Source organism: Lepidothrix coronata, unplaced genomic scaffold (genome assembly GCF_001604755.1).
Source record: "Lepidothrix coronata isolate B3197 unplaced genomic scaffold, Lepidothrix_coronata-1.0 Scaffold166, whole genome shotgun sequence".
Taxonomy (NCBI): domain Eukaryota; kingdom Metazoa; phylum Chordata; class Aves; order Passeriformes; family Pipridae; genus Lepidothrix; species Lepidothrix coronata.
In genome coordinates this window covers 1833623-1854902 of record NW_016690346.1, presented here as the reverse complement: position 1 = coordinate 1854902, position 21280 = coordinate 1833623, and positions in this window count along the sequence as shown.

The window sequence follows — 21280 nt, the reverse complement described above, 5'->3', positions numbered from 1 at the left end:
ATGGGCAAACCAGTTAAATATTCCATATTATTGTTGCAAAAAAGGAATTTAAGAGTCAACTTTTATTCTAAGGAATAAAAGTTCTCGACTCCTAAAAGCCATATTTTTGTTAGACCTGAACTGAGTCTCCTGAAATGAAGTAGTTGGTCTGTGAGAAATTATTCTAAGCAGTGGGATAAAAATTGGAGGTATATACTCCTTTCTTTACTTCTCCAGCCTTTACAGTATCACCAAAGATGAAGATGAATAAAACAGGAAAACCTCACAAAGATTGCCCATAAAGAAAACTTGCAAGAGGACAACTGTCTCAATCTTGCTTATTTTAAGAAGTCTTTGCCAATAATTTTAGAAGCATTTTGCCAAGGGGACTACTGCCATAGACCTCCTAACAGGAACCACACCTTTGGAGATACAGATTTATATTCAGAATGTCAAGAATCTTCAAAATGTCTCAAATTGCCTGCATGGTCCATCCCCTGTGATACACTTTTTGTTGCGCTTTGTGCCCTCAGGCCTTCTGCCCCAGCAGCCCAGGAGAAGGCAGCTTCACCTGCCAATTTGTGGGGAGAAGAGCCAAGGGACAACATGTGTCTGCAGCCCCATGTCTTGCTAGTTTGTGTTAGGAAAGGGTTTGTGAAACTTTGGGTAGAGACACCGTTGTGGTCTATGAAAGCTTGTCATGCTCACTGGTGTTGTATTTAAACTGCAAGCCCTCAGAGTACTTTGCAGTTTGTGAGTCCAAATATGTGTTAGAGCAAGATCCAGGAATGAACAAGTCCTCTTGCTGTCTTCTCCTAGATCCTAGTTTCCATGGGAAGAAATACAGACATGACGACCAGAAAAAAGCCGCATCATATTTCTGAGTATGGTACTCAACACAAATTAGGACCAGTCAATAGGTCATACCTGTGGAGTTGTGAAGAGGAATACATCTACCTTAGGAAGTTATATCCAAAACTACAGTTGGAATATCTGTGAGCATCAATCTATTATTATGAGCCAGGGCTTATGCAACAGTTCCTAGCTATCTTGCTCTGATAATTGATATACCTTATTAATGTATGCTTAAAACTTTGGTTTAATACTGTTTCATTTGTATTAGTTGAAAGGGCAAAAGAAGGTTATAGAAAGGAAAAGCCATTTTTAAAAATGCAATTTAAGGGAGGGATGGGTGAGAGATATGAAAGCTGAGAATCATTGTCATGATTTATGCCCAGCTGCAACTCAGGTCCATGCAGTCACCTGCTCACAAAAGTGAGAAAACTTGTGGGCTTATACAAAGGCAGTTTAACAGGTAAAGAAAAAGTTGCACACTCAATCAATTCAAAACAAGGGATGCATTCACCATTTCCCATGGGTAGGCAGGTGTTCAGCCATACCCAGAAAAGCAGGGCTTCATCACATTTAATGGTGGCTTGGAAAGACAAACGCCATCACTCTCAACATCCCCCCCCTTCCTTCTTCTTCGCCCAACTCTATACGGTGAGCAGGGTGCCATAAGGTGTAAGATATCCCTTTAGTCAGCTGGGGGCAGCTCTCCCAGCTGTGTCCCCTTGAAACTCCTCGTGCACCCCAAGCCCCCTCACCGTCAGTGTGGGATCAGTAGCACAAACGGCCTTGAAGCTGTGTAAGCACAGCTCAACAGTGACTAAGTCATCCCTGAGTTCTCAACATTGTTTTCAACATAAGCACATAACATAGCCCCATACTGGCTGCTATGAAGAAAATTAACTCTACCCCAGCCAAAACCAGCAAAGTCAAGTTGAGAATATTTCTCTATCTAGGGTAGAATTGGTTGATATTTTACCTATTTCAGTAAGGAAAGGTAGAAGAGAAGAAAACAAGGTCACAACTTTCCTAAATGCTACAAGCTAGTCCAAATCAACTACTCATGCAGTGGTCCTCAGGGACAATCTAGAGTTTAGTAATTTAGCAGACTAATTAAAAATGTGTGTGTGTATGTGTGCATGTGTACTTGTGTAGAGAAATTCTTCTAAGGTCACTAAAAGACAATATGGATTGTCTTCTACCATATTTCTCACCAAGCTACTTGGTCAATGCTTTCCAATACAAGTGACAAAAGATATTTTGCAGTACTTCTTCCATCAAGAGCAGACTCTTGTCCTTACATGGATGATCATCCATACCCATGGTTGTATTTAAGTTACAAGAAATTAAATATTAATCTCACTTGTTTAAGACATAGAACAACCCACCACCTTAATACTTCATCTGACTTATTCCTTAATGTGTTGAAATGTCCAGTTCCATACAGTTGCTTTAGCAACTGTATTAACAAAGTTAAAATATCAGAAATAAAAATAGAAATTCATTCCATTTCTTATGAGAGGGAAGGTACCAAAGGTGTGCAACACACAGCATGACAAGACTTAGTTCAGACTTAAGTTATTTTATTCATTTTATATTCATCTCATGCAAAGGATATTTAAATATAATGCATGAGATGATAGTTATTTTTTTTCTCAAGTCAGAGGAAGAATCAGAGCAAAAGAAATTCAGACTCTTCTTCATATAATTAGCCCAAGGGAAGTAGTACTATCTCCAAAAAAATTATTTTTTAAGGTGCCTAAGCTCATCATTTAGTGCACAGTCACAAAACTGCTGCTCAAAACCCACCTTTTTTTTTTTGCTAGTAAGTCTGAGCCAAGCAATCTCCGTGCTGCCACAAAGAATAAACCACTTAGAATACTTGGTCCTAAGATCTGAGTCAGTTTCCTGAGTTAGTTTAGTCTCATTGTGCTGGATTATGATTGAGAGGTGTGAAGGTGAAATGAAGTCTGCATCCCAGGTGCAGAAAGCCAGAAATTTTGCAGCTGTGTCCATGTACCACACCCCAAAAGACCATCACTGGGAAGGTACTTCAGGAACATAACAGATCCATATGCAAGACCTTGCTCTCAAAGAAGTACAAAAGATATCCCAAGCTCACATTTTTTTTCTGTTGAAATTTGCTCTAGCTTGCTGGGTCTTGTTCCACTGAAAGTCCTTTTCTCTCTAGCTTTTCAGCAATGGAAAAACTGGGATAAAATACTTTCGGAAGAGCATGCACTGCTACAGACTATGCACATGGTAGAGGAATTACCCATTTGAGTAGAGGTAAGTGCCCAAGCTTCTCTCCATGAATGTCTCCTAGTTCTTGAAACCCCAAGTGAATTCTTATTGCGCTAGTTTTCCCAAGGTTTTTAATTGCCCTCTGCTCTAAATGGGAACAGAAGCTCCTTCTTTGGGGCTGAAGCCTCAGGGGATCTCTGAATGTTTTAATAATCTGAGGGGTTTTTTCCGCTGCAGATTTTGGTGTCTCAGGCTGTGGGACCTTAAATAACCCAGACAATTTTAAGAATGTTACCTAATATCACTATAAGCATCTTTGATTTGCAAACACATCTGAAGTAGGGACTGTGTGCATTTGAATTGTGTGTGATTGAATTCAACAGGACTGTTGACATGCATTGGGTTAATGTGTATGTTCTGACTGACCCAGACCTAAGCAAAGACATTCTACCAAGATTTTCCCTTCTTCTTAAAAAAACTACTGTACTACAGAACAGCATTCAGACATTTCCGTTTTGCTTTTGTAGAAGTCCATTTTCCATTTTGCTTTTGTAGAAATCCATTGTTGTTTCCTCTGTTATTGTCCATGGCTCACATGTTTTTTACTATCTTATTTTTCCCTTGATATTTATAATTTATTGTGAGGTAATAAGATTTAAAAATTAACTAGAATTAAATTGCAGTGTCGTTCTGGGATATTGCTGTAGTTGTTGACTTGGCAAAAGGATGAATTCCCCAGTGCCATTCTAGAATTTTTGTTAGGAGAGTATCTATAGCTATGTAAAGGTGTTTTTCTGGAAGTATACAAAATATGAGAACACACAAAGAAATTCATAACAATTAGAAAAATATCTGATATAAGGAGTAGCTTGTAGATCCTCGTCTTGCCATACTGTACCATCTTGCTGAGATTCTTATGATTTTGTAGTAGGAACAAGAAGAAATAGCTGTTTCTCATATCAGAGGGTTTTTTTTTTTGATACACAGAATACAAGATGTACAGTAGTTCGCACAACTGAAATCCAACAGTATTCTTTGCTTCTCCTGGTAATTAGAAATATTATGTCTTGCTCTCTTTAAAACTATTTTTCCTAAAGAATAACCAAATTTGTTGCTCTGTCTTATACTGCAGCATTATTTAATTTTATACTTTAGGGATGGGCACATGGGTGGTACAGTCCAAAGATAGAACTGGCCTCTGGTGACACTACAGATATAAAACTGAATATCCTCAGCTTGCAGAGTAGAGTGTGTCTAATGTTTATATTTCTGAATGGGTTTATTGAAATCATAAATAAAAGAAAGGTGATCTAGAAAAGAAAGGTCTAGAGGGTCTCCTAGTTGCACTTCATCTATTATACAGACCAAAACTGCAACTATTAAGAAAAAAAGAAGTGTAGTTGTAGTTGGTGACTCCCTTCTGAGGGGAGCTGAGGGCCCTGAATGCTGACTGGACCCAAACCACAGGGAAGTCTGCTGCCTTCCTGGGGTCCGGATGAAGGATATTAGCAGGAGTCTCCCCAAGCTAGTTCGGCCCTCTGATTATTACCCATTGTTGGTAGTCCAGGTTGGCAGTGATGAGATTGATAAAGAGGTACCAGGGTAATTAAAAAGTTCTTTAAAGCTTTGGGTTGATTAGTTGATGGGACAGGAGCACAAGCGGTGTTTGCTTCAATTCCTACAGTAGCAGGGATGAATGAGGAGAGGAGTAAGAAAACCCATTTTATCAATAGGTGGCTAAAGGATTTGTGCCACTAGAGGAATTTTGGTTTTTTTTGATCATGGGGCAATTTTTATGGTACCAAGCCTTTTAGAGTCAGATGGGCTTCATCTATCTAGCAACGGCAAAAGAACCCTAGCATATAAGCTGGCAGGGCTGATCAAGAGGACTTTAAACTAGGTTTGAAGGGGGAAGAGGTTGAAACCAGGCTCTCCAGAGATGAGCCTAAGGGTGGAAACCCAGGGTTAGGAGTGATATCAGCAGTGCAGCTGAAGTGCATGTGCACCAATGCACACAGTATGGGAAACAAGCAAGAGAAGCTGGAAGCCCTTGTGTAGCAGGAAAGCTAAGATATAGTTGCCATCAAGGAAACATGGTGGGAAGACTCATGACTGGAGTGCTGCCATACATGGCTACATGTTCTTCAGAAGAGATAGGCAAAGTAGGAGAGGTGGAGGGGTGGTTCTGTGTGTTAGAGAGTCTCTTGACTCTGTAAAACTTGAGGTCAGTGATGACAAGGCTGAGTGCTTATGGGTCAGAATCAAGGGGAAGGCCACAAGGCTGATATCCTGGTGGCAGTCTGTTACAGACCACCCAAACAGGATGGTGATAAATTATTCTGCAAGCAGCTGGTGGAGGTTTCAAAATTGCCAGCCCTTGTTCTTGCGAATGAATTTAACCTGCCAGATGTCTGCTGGAAACTCAACACATCAGAGAAGAGGCAGTCTAGGAGATTCCTAGAGGGTATGGAGGATAATTTCCTGTTGCAGCTGATAAATGAACCTACCAGGGCTGGGGCCCCATGAGACCTGTTTTTTACAAACAGAGAAGGGCTGGTGGGAGATGGGGTGGTTGGAGGCTTTCTGGAGTACAGTGACCACAAAATGTTAGAGTTTTCAATATTCAGTTCAGGAAGGATATTGAGGTGCTGGAGCAGGTCCAGAGAAGAGCAATGAGGCTGGTGAAGGGACTCAAACACAAGTCCTGTGAGGAGAGGCTGAGGGAGCTGGGGTTGTTCAGCCTGGAGAAGAGGAGGCTCAGGGGAGACCTCATCACTCTCTACAACTACCTGAAAAGGAGTTATTAAAATAAATATCTTACTTTTTTTTTCCATTGCCTCTTATTCATGCCAAAGTTAACATTTAACCTTTTGGACAGATGGAGAACGAATGATGCTCTGAGGTGACTAAAGGTGTCTGCATTACAAGATCAGCCCTGACAGCTTAGACCTGACTTCCTCTCTCAATGGCCAATGAAGCATATGACTGCAGGGACCAAATCTTATGGGACAGAATAGGTGAAGGTTCTGGAATAGAAGTATGCAGACATAGAATACTCATCTAAATTTTTCCCATGGTGAAGTTCATCTTGGAGTTGAGAAAATGATGTTTGTAGAGAAGCAGGCACTTGTGGCTTATGCAGTGTATATTTTTGTCATGGACATGTAGCTCCTGCCTTAGCAGCAGAAAAAGCCAACCTGAGAAAACACCATGCTGAAACCTGCCAAGGGCACTGAGGGCTGAGGCAGCTGACAGAGAAATCTGATGAATAGGACATTATGCAACCTAATCATTAGAAGACCATGAGGTACCTAAACACCCTGACAAAGAAGGCTGCCCAAGTACTTCAGCGAAATAGACAGACACAATCCAACAGTTTGAGGGGTTGAGTGAAAATTATTTCTCAATCTATGAAATTCAAGAATGTAGGGTTTTTTTGCAAATCAGGTCTGGCTCAATTTAATAAACTGATGTTAACAAGCTTCACTTTCTGCATCTTTCACTGTCTCTCAGCTGTGTGGTATTCATTAAAAAGAATATATGCAAATTTTAGCAACATAAAGAGAATTTAAAATAAGGGATAACACAAAAAACACTCAAGAAAGCTTTCTGGTTTCCCTTCAGGATAAGTTGTCTGTTTGCTATATTCTATCCTCTAGTTTGTCCTTTAAAATATTGCCACTGCATCAATTATAAAGAAAAGGTCACAACCTCACCACTCCAGCAAGGGCAATGGGAAGAACTTTCCTAGTGTTATCCCATAAAACAGACCTTGTGAGTGGATCAAATCATGTCTCCACAGGCGCTTTGCCTGAAGGACAAGGCTGTCCTCTCAGAAACCAAATCTCTTCTCATACATCAAGAACTCTTCATGGTAAAATAGAAGAGTGGATGCCATCCCCTTTCATGGCTTCTCCAGACAAAGTACAAACCTCAGTGCACTCAGCAGTAAATTCCTTTACACATTTACGTGAGCAAAAATTGCTTCATCCATTGACCTTTGCTCAGTGGGCAGCACTTAATCCAACCACAGTTAAACGTATCAGATGGGCAGCACTGGTGGAGTGTCTGTGCTGTATGCTTGAATTCAGTCTTTTTTTTTCTTTATAATACTCTGCTTTCTCTTTCTTCCCTATTAACTTAGTCAGTTGAGTCTCATCCATTGTCTCTTCCACAGCGTCCGAGAGCTGTTATGGTAATGGATGCCTTTTCTGATAAAAGAATGATAGTTCCATTGCATTTGCCTTCTTTTTTTTGTTGGATTTATGATTTAAGAGTTTATGTACCCATCCCACAACAGTTAGTTATCTGTCCTAATCACAAACTGTTGCTGTCCTTGGATACCGATAATAAAAACTGAGGGAAGCATACCTTCTATATTCCAATCCCTAATGAATCAAGATTTGGGAAGGATTTAACAGAAAAAACAAAGCCTGTGGGAAATGACACACTTACAGCTGTGGAGGCAGTAGTTGTCTGATGGCATGGCAGAAAACCATGACCAACAACCTCAAAGTACGATAACTCTGTTGGCGAGCTGCCATAAATGAACTTGTAGTCATGACCTTGAGGACCAAAGGGCCTACAGTCCTTGTATGTTTTAGGCCATAGTCCAAATGAACTCTGACCTTTTCTTGAACAGGGGGGATCCAGCAACATTTTGCTAAGACGAAAAGCAGAATGAATGCTTAGCAGTGCAAAACGGAATTTACCTCACCAACCGGAGGCAAGAGAGAATAGAGAAGGGAAAAGGAGCTGGATGTACCAAGTTTATAGACAGCTGAAACAATGCACTGGCCTTGCTTTTTCTCAGTTAAAAATATTGGCTATTTTAATATTTTATTTTGTTATTTATTTGGAAAAAAATTTAATTCATGAGTGCATTTCATTAAATGGTAGATTGTTCATTGTTTCATTTTATTAATTGAGAATTGGAGCAAAGTAGAAACTTGAGCTTAAAACCCATTCTTCTTGTTTAGGTGTATAATTCTTTCTCCTGTTTTGCATGCCTGGAAGTAATGTGGCATTAAGTATATTCTAATTTTAAAGAATTTAATACATGCATAATCTGCTTTACAAGCAGAGATTAGATTTTTTCATATTAAAATAAATTAGGACAACTGAGAAGCATAACTTAGGGCATATTCATTTGAACAAAATAGACAAAATCTTCCATTTTTAAAATGTTCTTTTTAAAGTATTGATGTACTGTACTTTAAAGAGTATTCTATGAATCTTTCATAGTGAAGGACTCCTATGTTCTGTGATTTAAAAAGAAAATTACGGCAATACAACTGAACCTATGGGTAAGCTTACATTTATGGTATCTATTGATGGTTTCAATAATTTAAAAAACAGAAACAGGTGTTTATATGCAGTTCAGAACACCTGACTTACTGCAGAATTATTTGCTAGAAGCAAGAACAAACTCTCAGGTTTGGGAGATTTTCAGAAATATGTGACAACTTAAAATGCCTTCATTTTGTGTTTGGGGTTGCAGCTGGATCTGACTCTCAGTAAGGGGCAGAGTAGTTACCTCTGGAATAAAGTTCCCTTAGAAAATTATACCAAGTTCAACACCCAAAAAGTGGTGGGTGGAGGGAGTGGTGGTGCATCACAAGGCATTTTTAAAAGTTCTCCACAGCCTCCACTGTCCCCAACACATCCTTTTGTTCTCTCTCTCAGAAACAGAAGTCAGTATTAAGGTTTATGGGCAGAAAATGATTTTTCAGACATCAGAATTGACCTGTTCTTTTGTTGCAGGATAGATCCTTCCAGACTCCAGAGAAGTATGACATTTCGAGATTTAAATAGGAGAGTAGTGTCAGGCAGCTGGCATACACTGGGACTTCCTTCTAAACCTCACAAAATTCCAGTCAAAATAAAAACCATTTTCCTTTCTAAGAGTAATTTTAAACTATTTGTTTTGCAGTGATCCAGAGAGTCTCAGGTTGGTACTAAAGGACTTTCAGTCATCTTGGGAGCCTTTTACGCTGTGTACCATTGTATTTGCACCATATCTCTTTTATCAAATTAACACTTAAAAAGCTGTCATAACAATTTCACATACTTTTCACCTAAGTGACCTTCTGTAGAGTAGATCTTGGCTAAAGAATAATATTACAGGCCTAATCTTGTTTACACTGATGTCCTTTACAGACTTGCAAGTAAATACCCTTGTTTCTGTCTCTCACAAGTCATAAATAAGAACCTGACCCGACTGTCCCTCACACACACACACACACACGCACACACACACACAAGCACCTTAAGACACATCTACATACAGACTGCAAGTATTTATGCCTCAGCAAATCACAACCTTTCTTCCCTATGAAAAGGCTATGAAGTTCATACAGGATTTGTTATCGAAGCAGCCTCGACTGTATTTCCTTTCCTGCTGTTTGATTGCTTTGTAATACCACCTTGTTTGGATCTAATCTGGGAGAATTTCGGATGCAAAGCAGATTTCATACAATATCTTCTTATGAATCCTGATTCTACTCCTCTTTTATTCCTACTGTTTCACAAACAAAAAGCTTTTCCTTTTTGTTGCTCTATTAAAAATTCGTTGTCAGGCAGAGTGTGAGAGCTGGCTCTCTCCAGTTTGGGCCCAGTAGGATCTGCGGTGTTATGGCAAGAGGTGGTATCAGGCTGAAAGACATGGAGGCAGGTTCTGAGCCATGTGCTCAGCATTTCAGGGCCTCTGGCAGCCCTCGTCCTGCCCACAGCCCCCCGAACTGACACCCACAAGGCAACAGAGAGAACGTACCAGATGCTGTCAGTGAACTCAAAAGGCAGCAGGGGGTTCATCGCCAAGCAGCATCTCTATCCAGGGCTCCACAAGACTACTTCAGGTGGTTTTCAGTCCTACATTCTGCAGTGTGGTGTATGATGCCAGATCATTGCAGGCCAATAAGATATAAAATATTTTCAAAATGACAAGGTAGTGATTCTTTGATAATGACAAACAGGGGAAGTCAGCAGTGTTGAGCAGCCTCCAGGCCATTCCCCTCCAGAGCTTGCTATTCCCTCATTCCAGAAGGCAACAGAAGTGAAGTGAAAGCCAAAAGTAGGCAGAGATGGTCCTTTAGTACAAGAGTCAGGATAAATACTTGCTACACAACTCTTTTGTATTTTAGGGGGACTTAAAATCTTACAGTACATTTATTTTGCCAAATAGTCAAGGAATCACAATCACTTTTCCCTCCAACAGGACTAGTATTTCAGTGGCAAAGTATCAGTTTCCAAATATGAGTAGCTTTCTTCTGTTCATCAGCTGGCATCAAAATATCTCCCATATGATTTTCATGTCAAAAGTGCCACACACCATGTATCAAAAATCACAGTTTGAATGCATTAAAAAAATATCATGGGTGAAGTGAGGACATGCTTTTATTTTTGGTCTTCCGTATACAGAACATAAACTTCAAAAAGAGGTCACCAACACAGGTTGCCCTCCAGATTTCATCTTCCAACATATACAGTAGGTGCTTGTCTATACCACAGAAAAAGGGGGCCTGTATTGCCCATGGGTGATTTGCTTTGGTTCAGAGAGCACAGATAATGGTGTCTACTCCCGGCAGTGTAGTTTTTGGAACATGGCTACCTCCTGGCTACATCCACTGGGCTCTGGGGTCAATATGTTTAGGAACGTGTTTATGAAGAGATATTTTTTTGAACAGAGATGGACATAAACTGTGCATAAAGGAAAACAGGTGCTTAAACAAGTTTTGCTGATCATAATCTTTCTAATATAGGTACTTTCCCCTAATTATACTTTTAATTATACGTAAGCAGAGAAGCACTTTCTCTCTCTTACACAAAAAAGGCTGATTGGAGACAGAAGCACAGGGTGGTACATCACTTTGATAAGACTGTTCTGTATAAATGAGGTGAGAAATTTGGAAGAAACATCAGTGGACTAGTTGCCTTATGGAAAGCTAATCTTACTGGTATCTCAGACACACTCTTCATTCCTCCATGAAGCGGTATCTTTAAAACAAGTTAGTCAGTGTTTCTACATAAGTCTAGTATCCATATTCCCATTCAATTATATGTCATCTCCACAGGTTAAACTGAAGATGCAGGTACTCACGTCTGTTTTCAATTCAGATCATTTGTATGTATTGGGTAATGTGATTTATAACCATACTAGCACTTTGAAATTAAAAAGGGACTCAGAAAGGAGGCACTAACACTTCTTTAAATATATTGCTTTATTGTTCATGCTGAAACCACTTGACCTGTGCAATACGAGGTTCTTTACCTATACAAATAAATTTAAGACTTAATCCTTAATAACGTATACTGCAAATATTCAAGAGCTGCTAAAGTTACCAAAGTAGTATTAGTGGGGTAAAAAGAATAACATAGCAACAACAAAAAAAATAAACTAACTGTTTTAATTTAAAGTATTCTTAGGAGAGGAGACATTTTTATTAAGCAAAAAAAAAGAAATCAGAGGAAAAAAGCTATTAAAAATAAACTAATACATTACTTTGAACTATATTTATAAAATATTTAGTTGTCTGCTAGAATAGAAAAAAAATAATATTTTTATTAGACATACTTATAAATCAATGTCAAAACATTTACTGGAGCTTGAGGTAAACATCATTTATAGCAACACTGAACAAATAATTGTTGCTATAATTTTTTTCATTATTAGTAAAATGGCTGTTTCCTCCAAAATCTCATTTAAATCAGAAATGTATACATTTCCTAGACATATATATGCAATTATTGTTCCAAATCCAGAAAATATTCCTGTATTTGTTTTTTTACTTTTTAAAATAGATTTTTTTTCTGTCTAGAATTACTTTTTTTGGGATGCAGCTTTTAAAAAAGCAGCAACATGTTAAGACTACTGTGTGATTGTATGTTGACAGTCTGGCATTACATTCTGTATTCTTTTAACTAGAATATCAGATTATTATTGTAGCTGGTTAGAGCTTAAAATAACTTTTAAAATAAAATTTAGCCATCACAGGATTTAAGGTGCTACAGAAGAAGTAAAATTACAGGAGTTTGAGTTCATGTGGGTAATTTTGGAAAAAAGCTTTAAAACTCTGTAGCCATTCTCATGAATCCATGCATGTGTGCTTTCTGATCATGTATAGATTTTTTCATAACGAAGCATGGTAATTTCCTTTTAAATATTAAATTGTTATCCCATCACTGGAACTACTTTTTCAAAACTTAACTTTTAATTTAAATAGAAAAATATTCTTAAAAGAAAGCAATATGTCCACACCTAGTAAAGATAATGGATTTTTCCAAACTGAGTCCCTTAAATAATATATTTCTATGATGTTGATACAGCACCATATATCCAAATATACGTAATGGAAATTATACACATAATTCATACCAGAGGCAAAGTATGGTTTTGAAATGCTTTGTGCATATGAGGTAATTGAATATAGGACATCACAATGTCTGAGCAATTAATGAAAGTTTTTCATACTACTACAATGGTTTGATTGTAAATCTGAGAGACTTTACAGTGAATTGTGCTGAAAATAAATAATAAGGCAAAACACATAAAAACTACTTATCAGCAGAAGTCCTTTTGTTGGCAACAGCCCTCCAAATCTTTTCCTTCAGTAATCTTTGTTTTACATCCCTCTTAATGAAATATTCTATTTAACAAAAACCATTGTTTGCAAACAGCAGAAATCAAAAAATTTTATATGTGATATTTTAACTTCCAAAAAATATTTATGAAATATCACAAAGACCACGTGTTTGTTTTTGAATAAGTATAACCTATTTTGACCTGGTTATTTTTAAACTAAGTATACATTATCTCTTTTATATTAACATCCTAATCATTGCTAACCTGCATATTTGCTGCACACTCTTAACACTTGCTTTACAAAATAGTTTAAATTCTAACTGTAATGAGAAAATGGTATTTTGAATATTAGGGAATGCTTAGGTAAAAAAATCCTTCCTTAGTTATAGCATTTATAAAGCTATGGATAATTATTTTGAAAACAGTGATTAATAAGTGTCCATTTTTCTGTCATCATTGGTAATAGATGCTATCTTGCTCAGGCACCCTGCCATTCTGTTTAATACAAGTGTATCCTAGTGTAAAAGGAGCTTGTCATACTTATCTCTAATGGTGAATGATTTCTTTCCCTCTTCCTGAAGACACTTTGCACCCAATATGCTCAAATCCGATCATGCTACAGGCTGACAAATAAGCTAACAACAATGCAGGTGGCAGGCTACATTTATGTGTAGGTGTATGTTGTTTAGAAGATATGAAGAAGAGGACTGGATCTTTTTTTTTTTGCTTGTAAGTTGGACAAAATACACATATGAAGAAATGTGCCTATAGAAACAGATGTGAAATGTTTACATTTTAATAAAAAATCGTGATCTGAGAGAACAATATGTTTCAAAGAATCACTCCTTTTTCAGAAAGTGAGAGAAAAATTAACCCTTTTTTCCTTGTCGTTACTGCTGGAATTCTTCAAAATGTAAAAGCAGAAAGTATCTGTGATTATACCAGTGTTGCAATGAATGCTTGTAAGTTCTGCTGGGTTTCACTTATTTCTGTACTTTCTGTGTTTAATTCTATTCTCAAGTGATTGTACTGCATGAAACAGACATCAATTTGTCCTGATTCATGGTTTAGGAGGAACAGCTGATTAATCCCATGACAACAGTCTTGACCCTATGCAGAAAATAGAAACATTGAAGGTCTGCTTAACAATATATCAAGGGTATAGTTGCTTATGCTCTCTGCTTTATAAAATCATAAATCACATGCAAATGCAGAGTAAGTTAGGACAGTGTTGTTCAGTCATTATCACATCTATCCCTTTTATGATCTTACTCAGTAAATGTTTTTTTTTTTCTTTCAAACATTTTTGTGTAAAACAACCAGCATGTTACCATCATGTTTTTCTGTATGTTGTCAGGATATAAAAAGAACCGTATGGATTTGTTCCTTGGTTTAGGCTCATCCTTTCATGAACAGTGAGACCTGTACAACATAGCAATCCCATAAAGCAAAAACACCTTGATTCTTGCCATAAAATGCTTAGATGTCACTGCTCAGTCCTGTAAGTGCTGACTCATGTGAGTAGGCTTTACTCTTCTGAGAAGACCTATTAGCTTCAATCAGATCATTTATCCTAATGAGAGCTTGTAGAATTGGGTCCTTTCAGCAAGGTACTCAAACATTATTTTTTTTTTTTTTTTTTTTCCAGGGCGTAATGTTTACAGGATATCCTTTTGATTGTTTAATATTTGAAAGGTTTCCGATCATCCCACAAATAAAAAAAAAAAAAAATTCTTCCCCTAATGCTTCTGCTTAAGTATGAACATACAATATCAGGTTTATATTAGCCCGTCTAAAATTGCTGGGTAAACTGGATGAAACAGAACATGCATAACAGTCTTTTAAAATGTGGTTGAGGCAAGACAGAAGATATGCATTTCCACTTTTAGCAGTGAAGCACAGTGACTCTCCCAAGCCAGTCTGAAAATACTAACGAAATTTTAAGCTCTTCTTTTCTATATGGCAGCTTCAGAAAAGAATGTGCTCTTTATTATTGTGAAGCATACACCGCTAGATTAAAAAAAAAAAAGATGTACATAACATAACTAAATAAAGCCAAAATCAGTGGAAATCTTCTCATGTAAACTGCATAATAGCACTTCAAATGGCCCCTTTCTGTCATCCACTGTAACCATCACATTCCCATTTCTGCTGCAGTCAGGTGAACTGTCAAAGAGCTATTACGGTTGGCTGCATAGAATTCCGAGGAAAGACAAATCTGTGCAATTTTCTCCTTGGGCAATAAATGGTCCTTTTGGTGCATTTAGGTTTTCCTAAACAATTTTGGTAAAGAAAAAAAAGAGTTTTTAATTTTTTTCCTTATTTTTGAATACATACAACAATGCAAAGGGTTTTATTTGGGCTGAAACCTTTACTATGAATGTGTAGCCCTTTGATGGATGCACATTAGCATTCCAGTATGTGGGTAAGATTTATATATTTTTTCCTTTTCTGATACATAATATAGCTTTGAGTAGATGCTTAAAATGGTATGATGACGTTATATTTTATTGTGGGGTTTTTAACTATTAAAGGAATGGATGCACGCCACGTGAAACAACGAAATATATACACAAATGCAAAAATCATACAATCTATTATTAAAAACTAATAGCAACCCTAAAATCTTAAATGCATTTAGTCTTTCATGCCTCTTTAAAATACTGTATGCTCAGAAGTGAATACATTATTTTGATATGTAATAACACATCTTCTGATAAGCCTTATCTTATAAATAAAAAAGATCTATAAATGATGTGTTTCTGAGCAGTTTTTCTTCAGAGGCAAATATTTTATCCATTCTGGTGGGGTATGTTGTATAAGCAAAATGAGAGTTTGATTATGTCTTTCATATAGTTAATAAACATGTGGCTGTCAGAAACTACAACGAGGTTTCTTGCTGGTTGTTTTCATCTTCTATAAAAAATTAAGGTGTTTCAGAACTGACCTTTGCTCTGTTGAGTCATTTCCTTTTCAATTCCTTTCAGTTCAATTTGCTTTGCTGATCAGAAGCATAAGCCAGAATTTTTATATACTCACAGAGAGGGCAAAAGACAACTCATTCCTTTAATTTTTTTAAGTTGGATTTTTTTGTTTCTTTTATATGTGATTTTGCTAAAATTTGAGGCTGTTTAAATTTAAAAAAGCAGTCATGGATTTTAATTATAACTGTCACTTCATCAGTGAATTTCCTCAGCAATTGCCTACTTTTCTTACTCTCTAAGTAGTAATTGTTAAATAGGACATCCTTTATATTTAATTCAGAGCTATATTAAGAGTAGAAATTCAGCAGCATTCACTGTTTTTACTCTTTAAAAAAATAAGGTTTTAATTTGGTACCTTTTCTGGAAATACTTTATTTACTGTATTCCACATATTTATAACTGCACCTTCTTATACAATGTTAAGGGTGTAGTCCCACAAACAAGTTTATCATACACAGGGAATTATCCCTGCCCTGAAGTGTTTACATTTATGATAGAAACTTCCATTTTGAAGCACCGTCACAGCATTCCTGATAAATAAACCAACATAATGCAGATTAGTTAAAAAGAACCCAGCCCTTAGTCAGAGATCTTGCTTCTGCTGTTTTCAATAGCCAGTGTTACAAGGGAAGAATTTTTCTGTGTGCTAATCTGATGATTCTTCCTGCTTTTATTTCCCCCATGGAGGATCCCGCAAAGATACTCGATTTTTTTTTTTTTTTTAACAGATAGATCAGTCTGGAAAATACTGTTTGCAAACTTATATGTTTCTGTGTTTTGTTTATAAGTAGAGTATCATTCATTTCTGCATATCTGCTAGACTGGACAAATCAAGGTGACAATCCATGGTTAACTCTGTCAGGCCCTTTGTCCTGCTGCTTCTGTGGATTGAAATACAATGGAAACGAAGTGGAATATATAACCGTCCAGCTGCCTTGTTGTGACAGCGTGGCCCCGTGTTACAGTGCCTCAGCTCCTGTTTGCCTATCGATAGCCAGCCCATGAGATGACAATGCAAATCATGCGAATACTCTCCTGCAAAATAAAAAAATTGCCTCAAGAGGGGAGAAAAATAGATCAGACTTGCCTTGAAAAATAGGAACTTGTAAAAGGCTCTGGTTTTGGTACAGTTGCTACATTCAGATGTAGGGCCTCTCTTTTTAACCATGGCGTGCTTCTAAGGGGTGCAGATAGGCTTGTGCATTTAAATCTATCATATGGTGTCTGCTTACAGAACTCTGCATTGATGTTACTTTTAAGGCAGTTTATATTTCATTTAAGCATGCAATTAATCATCTTTACAGTGCTGATGTGACTGGCATCAGCAGTGTTATTTAATTAAATTTGAAATTATTGTACAGTAAATACAGGCTTCCAACTAGCCAGTCCAAATTAAATGCTGAGGTCTATTTCTTACCCATGGTGTTTCCAATTTAAATGTTCATCCAAAAGGTTACACTTCATGGGTTGAAATCATTTTTATGTTCTAACTGTTGCTAAACCCAAAGATCAACTGTACGTGAGTCCTGTGCATCTATTAGCTGTAGGAATGTGTACACATTATCTATATTTCTCAAATTTCATTTCTTATTAGTGATCTTATGACTGATGCTCTTTAAGCACCATTTTTCTCCCAATGCTTTGTCTCTTCTGTCACGTCAGCCCAGAACAGCTTTTGCAAAAAAAAAAAAAAAAGGTCTTTCCAAAAAAAAAAAGAAAAAAGTCTTTCCTCCATTTTGTTTCAGCGTGGTAATGAAGCAATTAGCCCACAAAATGGAGGTACTCCGCTTCTCATCCTGCATCTTACTTAGGGTGGGCTTTACCTGCATACAAGCAGCAGGCACAGCACTTTGCTGCTGAGCCTGGGAAATTGGCCCCTGAAGAGCATTCACACGATGGCCCATAAGTGGCCACTGCTTAGGGGGACTCTGGGAGGAGGGAGACCTTCCCAGTGGGATCACTGGAGAATTACGTACAGCACGTGCGCTACCTGCAAATTCTGCACCGGCTACATGAAAAAACGTGGCTGCTCTCCTTCTCCAGCAGTACTCACTCCCTAATTTTGTAATGACCTGAAAACATACATTGCGTCAAACTTTAAATGGTGGGAACGTTGTTGCTTTTCACTTTATATTGTCTTTCAAAAAAGAAAGAAAAGAAAAAGAAGAAACCAACTCAAACCAAACCAGCAACACCATTTGTTTTATGTTACAGCTTTCCACATACAATTCACAACATGTCTAGCAGGGAATCAGACCAGAAATATTGTCTCACTCCTATCATATATATAATACAGCTTTTGAATACTGGAAAATCTGTCATCCGTTAAGTGCAGCTCAGGTCTTCTGTGTGAAAAGCACAAGCCTTTTTTTTTTTTTTTTAATGCAGTGCTGCCGTGTCTGCACTTTTTTGAAATTGCATATTTATCAGGTTATGAATTATTTATGAGTGGGGAAGGGAGGGGGAGGGCTGGAAGGGGAAGGAACAGCAAGAAAGCATATGCTTGGGCAGAGGGAGGAATACCTTAAATGAATCCACTACCACGTCTTTTGAAGGATTACTTGTAATTATTTTTTTTCTTTTTGGTTTGTTTCTCTTATGCTTTTCTTGGTCATCTGCTATTCCTATTGTGTTTCCTTTTATGTTTATTTGGCTTTTAGGGTGGACGAAGGGATTGAGGCTAGTGCTTGCTATGAGTTTGAAGATTTTGCCGCGGAAATGAATCGAGCATTTCTTTGACTTCTAAAGTACGGGATGTTTAATAAATATTAATCCTTCAACTGTCAGACTGAATTATTGTCAAAAAGAGTCTGACAGATTGAGGATTAATGACGTGTTTCATAAATTAGAAATGAACTATCAACAGAATGTCCAAAGTAGAGAACAAGAACGGACCAGATTTGTACCTTAGACCAGTTGAACACGCCATCTATGTCAAACCTGAGCTCAAACTTATGCACAAAACAAAACCAATCCTCCCTCCCTCCTGCAAACACACCTTCTGCTCCTCATGCACCAGACACTGACATCTAGATCCTGTCTTCTTTAGGATCTGCAGGTACCAAAATAGCAAGGTTGTCTCAGACATCAAATAATTTTATTGGAGTCAGATCTGCATCCTTTTTTTACAGTTTTGTTAAAGGAAAATTGGGGGAGGTGCAGTAATTTCTGTTCAAACATCTCAATGTTTTATTTTCCCACTATAAAAAAATGCAACATCACAGAAAGCTGAAGACCTGGCATTATAATGGAAAATTGTAAAAATGGTATCTATCTCTTCAAAAACACACAGAATTTTCAATATAAATTATGTATTAAAGGAAATATGTTTGCATAAAACAAGTAGCGGTAATTTAATATAAGGTGACAGGATTTTTAGGAGAGGCTAATGTGTGTCAAAAAATATCGTGTACAGTCTTTAATCAAACTCACGATCCTCAGTTGAATTATTGCTTGTAAAGCTGATTTTACTGTATTTTCTAGTTCACTAAAAGCAAATCTCTCTCTTTTTCCCCCTCTTTTTTTCTCTTGTGATTATTAGGGGAAAAAAAAGTTTAATTTGTGTAAGACCATATCTTTTTGGGGTGACTGAATCAAACAAGCAGTCATTTGGGGTACCATTTTTTCTCTCTATGCAGAGGTACACAATATTGAAACTGGGCTACCAGAGTGTATAAAAATGTTTAGCTTAATCACTCCCTAATGACAGCGACTTATGTCCTTAGTGCAGTCGATTTGTTTCCTGGGTTTTAAAAGTAGATTATTTCCATGGTGCAGGCTTAGTGTAAGCTGTTGAGAAACCACAAGCACTGCACTTCAGCCTGAGTTTGGGACGTTCGCCAAGGGTAATCTGATTAAAAGGGCATTTTTTACAACATTGTGGTGCTTTGAAAATTCTGTGCAGCCAGATATAGTAGGGCCAAAAAAAAATTGCTTTTTCAAAGCTAACAGTTTTGCCTGAGCAGAATTAAAAGCGTGATAAGCAGCATCACTGGAATGATTCTCTTCGACAGACTTGCAACTGGATAAACAAAGCATCCTTAGTAACACATCTGTTACAGACCCACAAGCAAATTCATGATCTATTTAATGCAAGGTTTTTTCTTGCTTGCTCTGCCTTTAATCACATTTGCCTGCTGCATAGGTGTGAGATTCTGAGGCCTTGCTTTATCTATAAGAACGAAAATGTTTCCCTTTTTCTACAGTTGCTTTTCTCTTCCATGACGTGACATTTATAAATGTTCTGCTGTGAAAGTGGTTATTTGTGACGGGATCTAAGAACCAGTGTTGGGTACCATATTCCTGAGAAGTCTAGCAGCTGTATGTTGTTAAAAGATAATTATCCTATCTTGAATCTTGGATTTCTTATAAAAGATAGAATGTAATACTAATTAAATATGTCATGTTTGCACACATCAGAACATACTCAAAAGAACTGTTCTTGTATCATTTGCCTCATTGAACTACTTTCATATTCTTCTGCAGCACCTAAATAAGGAAGAAGAAATAGCAGAATTCTCTCCTCTTCCTCATAGCCCTGTATTTCTCTGAATGGCAAGTTCATGCTGGTCTCCACACATGCTGATAGTGCAGGACTGCTTACAGCAAGACATTTGTATACACAATATACTTCAAAGTCATTGGGTTCAGTGAGACTATACAACAGATCAGACTGGCACTAGGTTGTAGTGTGACAGGCAAAATGAAATTTGTTTTCTACAAAACAGGCTATTTTAGTTTGCTTAATAAATATTGAATGACAAGACATGGTTTCTTATCTTCTATTACATCACATGGCTCTCTGGAAGGGGAAAAATGTATAATGAATTAAACTGAATTAAATTTTCCAACTCTCTTGTCTTAATTGTAATGGCTGACTCACAAGCAAAGCAAAAGTGCAATGCATCAAATACTATATTTTTTCCCCAAAGAGGCGTCAGTGATAAAATTACCATTATATTTGCTTCAAAATGGAGATTTATATTTTGTTTATTTTTTTTCCACATAGGTCAGAACATCTGTATCTTCCTCTGTGCATGTGGCAAAGCATGTTTTCCCTGTCTGCAGGAGTGCCTTGTCATTTTTCTATGTATCAGCATTTTAAAACTGACAACCTTATGATTACATGAGGCTTTTAGATATATCACTCAGAGTTGTAATGTGAGATATAGGCAGAACTGCATTTACTCTTTGTTTTGCTTGTCAAGATATACATCCCATATTCACTCATCTGTACATTTATACCTACATGTATGAATACATGTAATTATACAAAAGCCATTGCTTTCAGTGATGATTTTAACGATATTCAGTGTTCCTTGCTGCACCCCTCTCAAATGTATATGTGTCTACATTTATGAGATAAAAACACATGTAAAATGATTTTAAATCTGGTGGATGCAGAGCCACAGAGCAATTCAGCAGCAGCATTTCCAGCGTGAGGCTGCATGTCCCAGAGCCCTGATGGGCTGAGAATAGCTTTGTCAGGGCCGCTCGGCTCAGGAGCCTTTGATACTGTGCTAAGTTCAGTTTAGAGTATTTACTGATACATGTCTTCAGCAACTGTCAAAACTGCTTGGAGCTATGAGATTCAGGCTTTTTCAATCCCAGTGACCAGCCAGTCTCCTGAGGCATGAAAAACTGC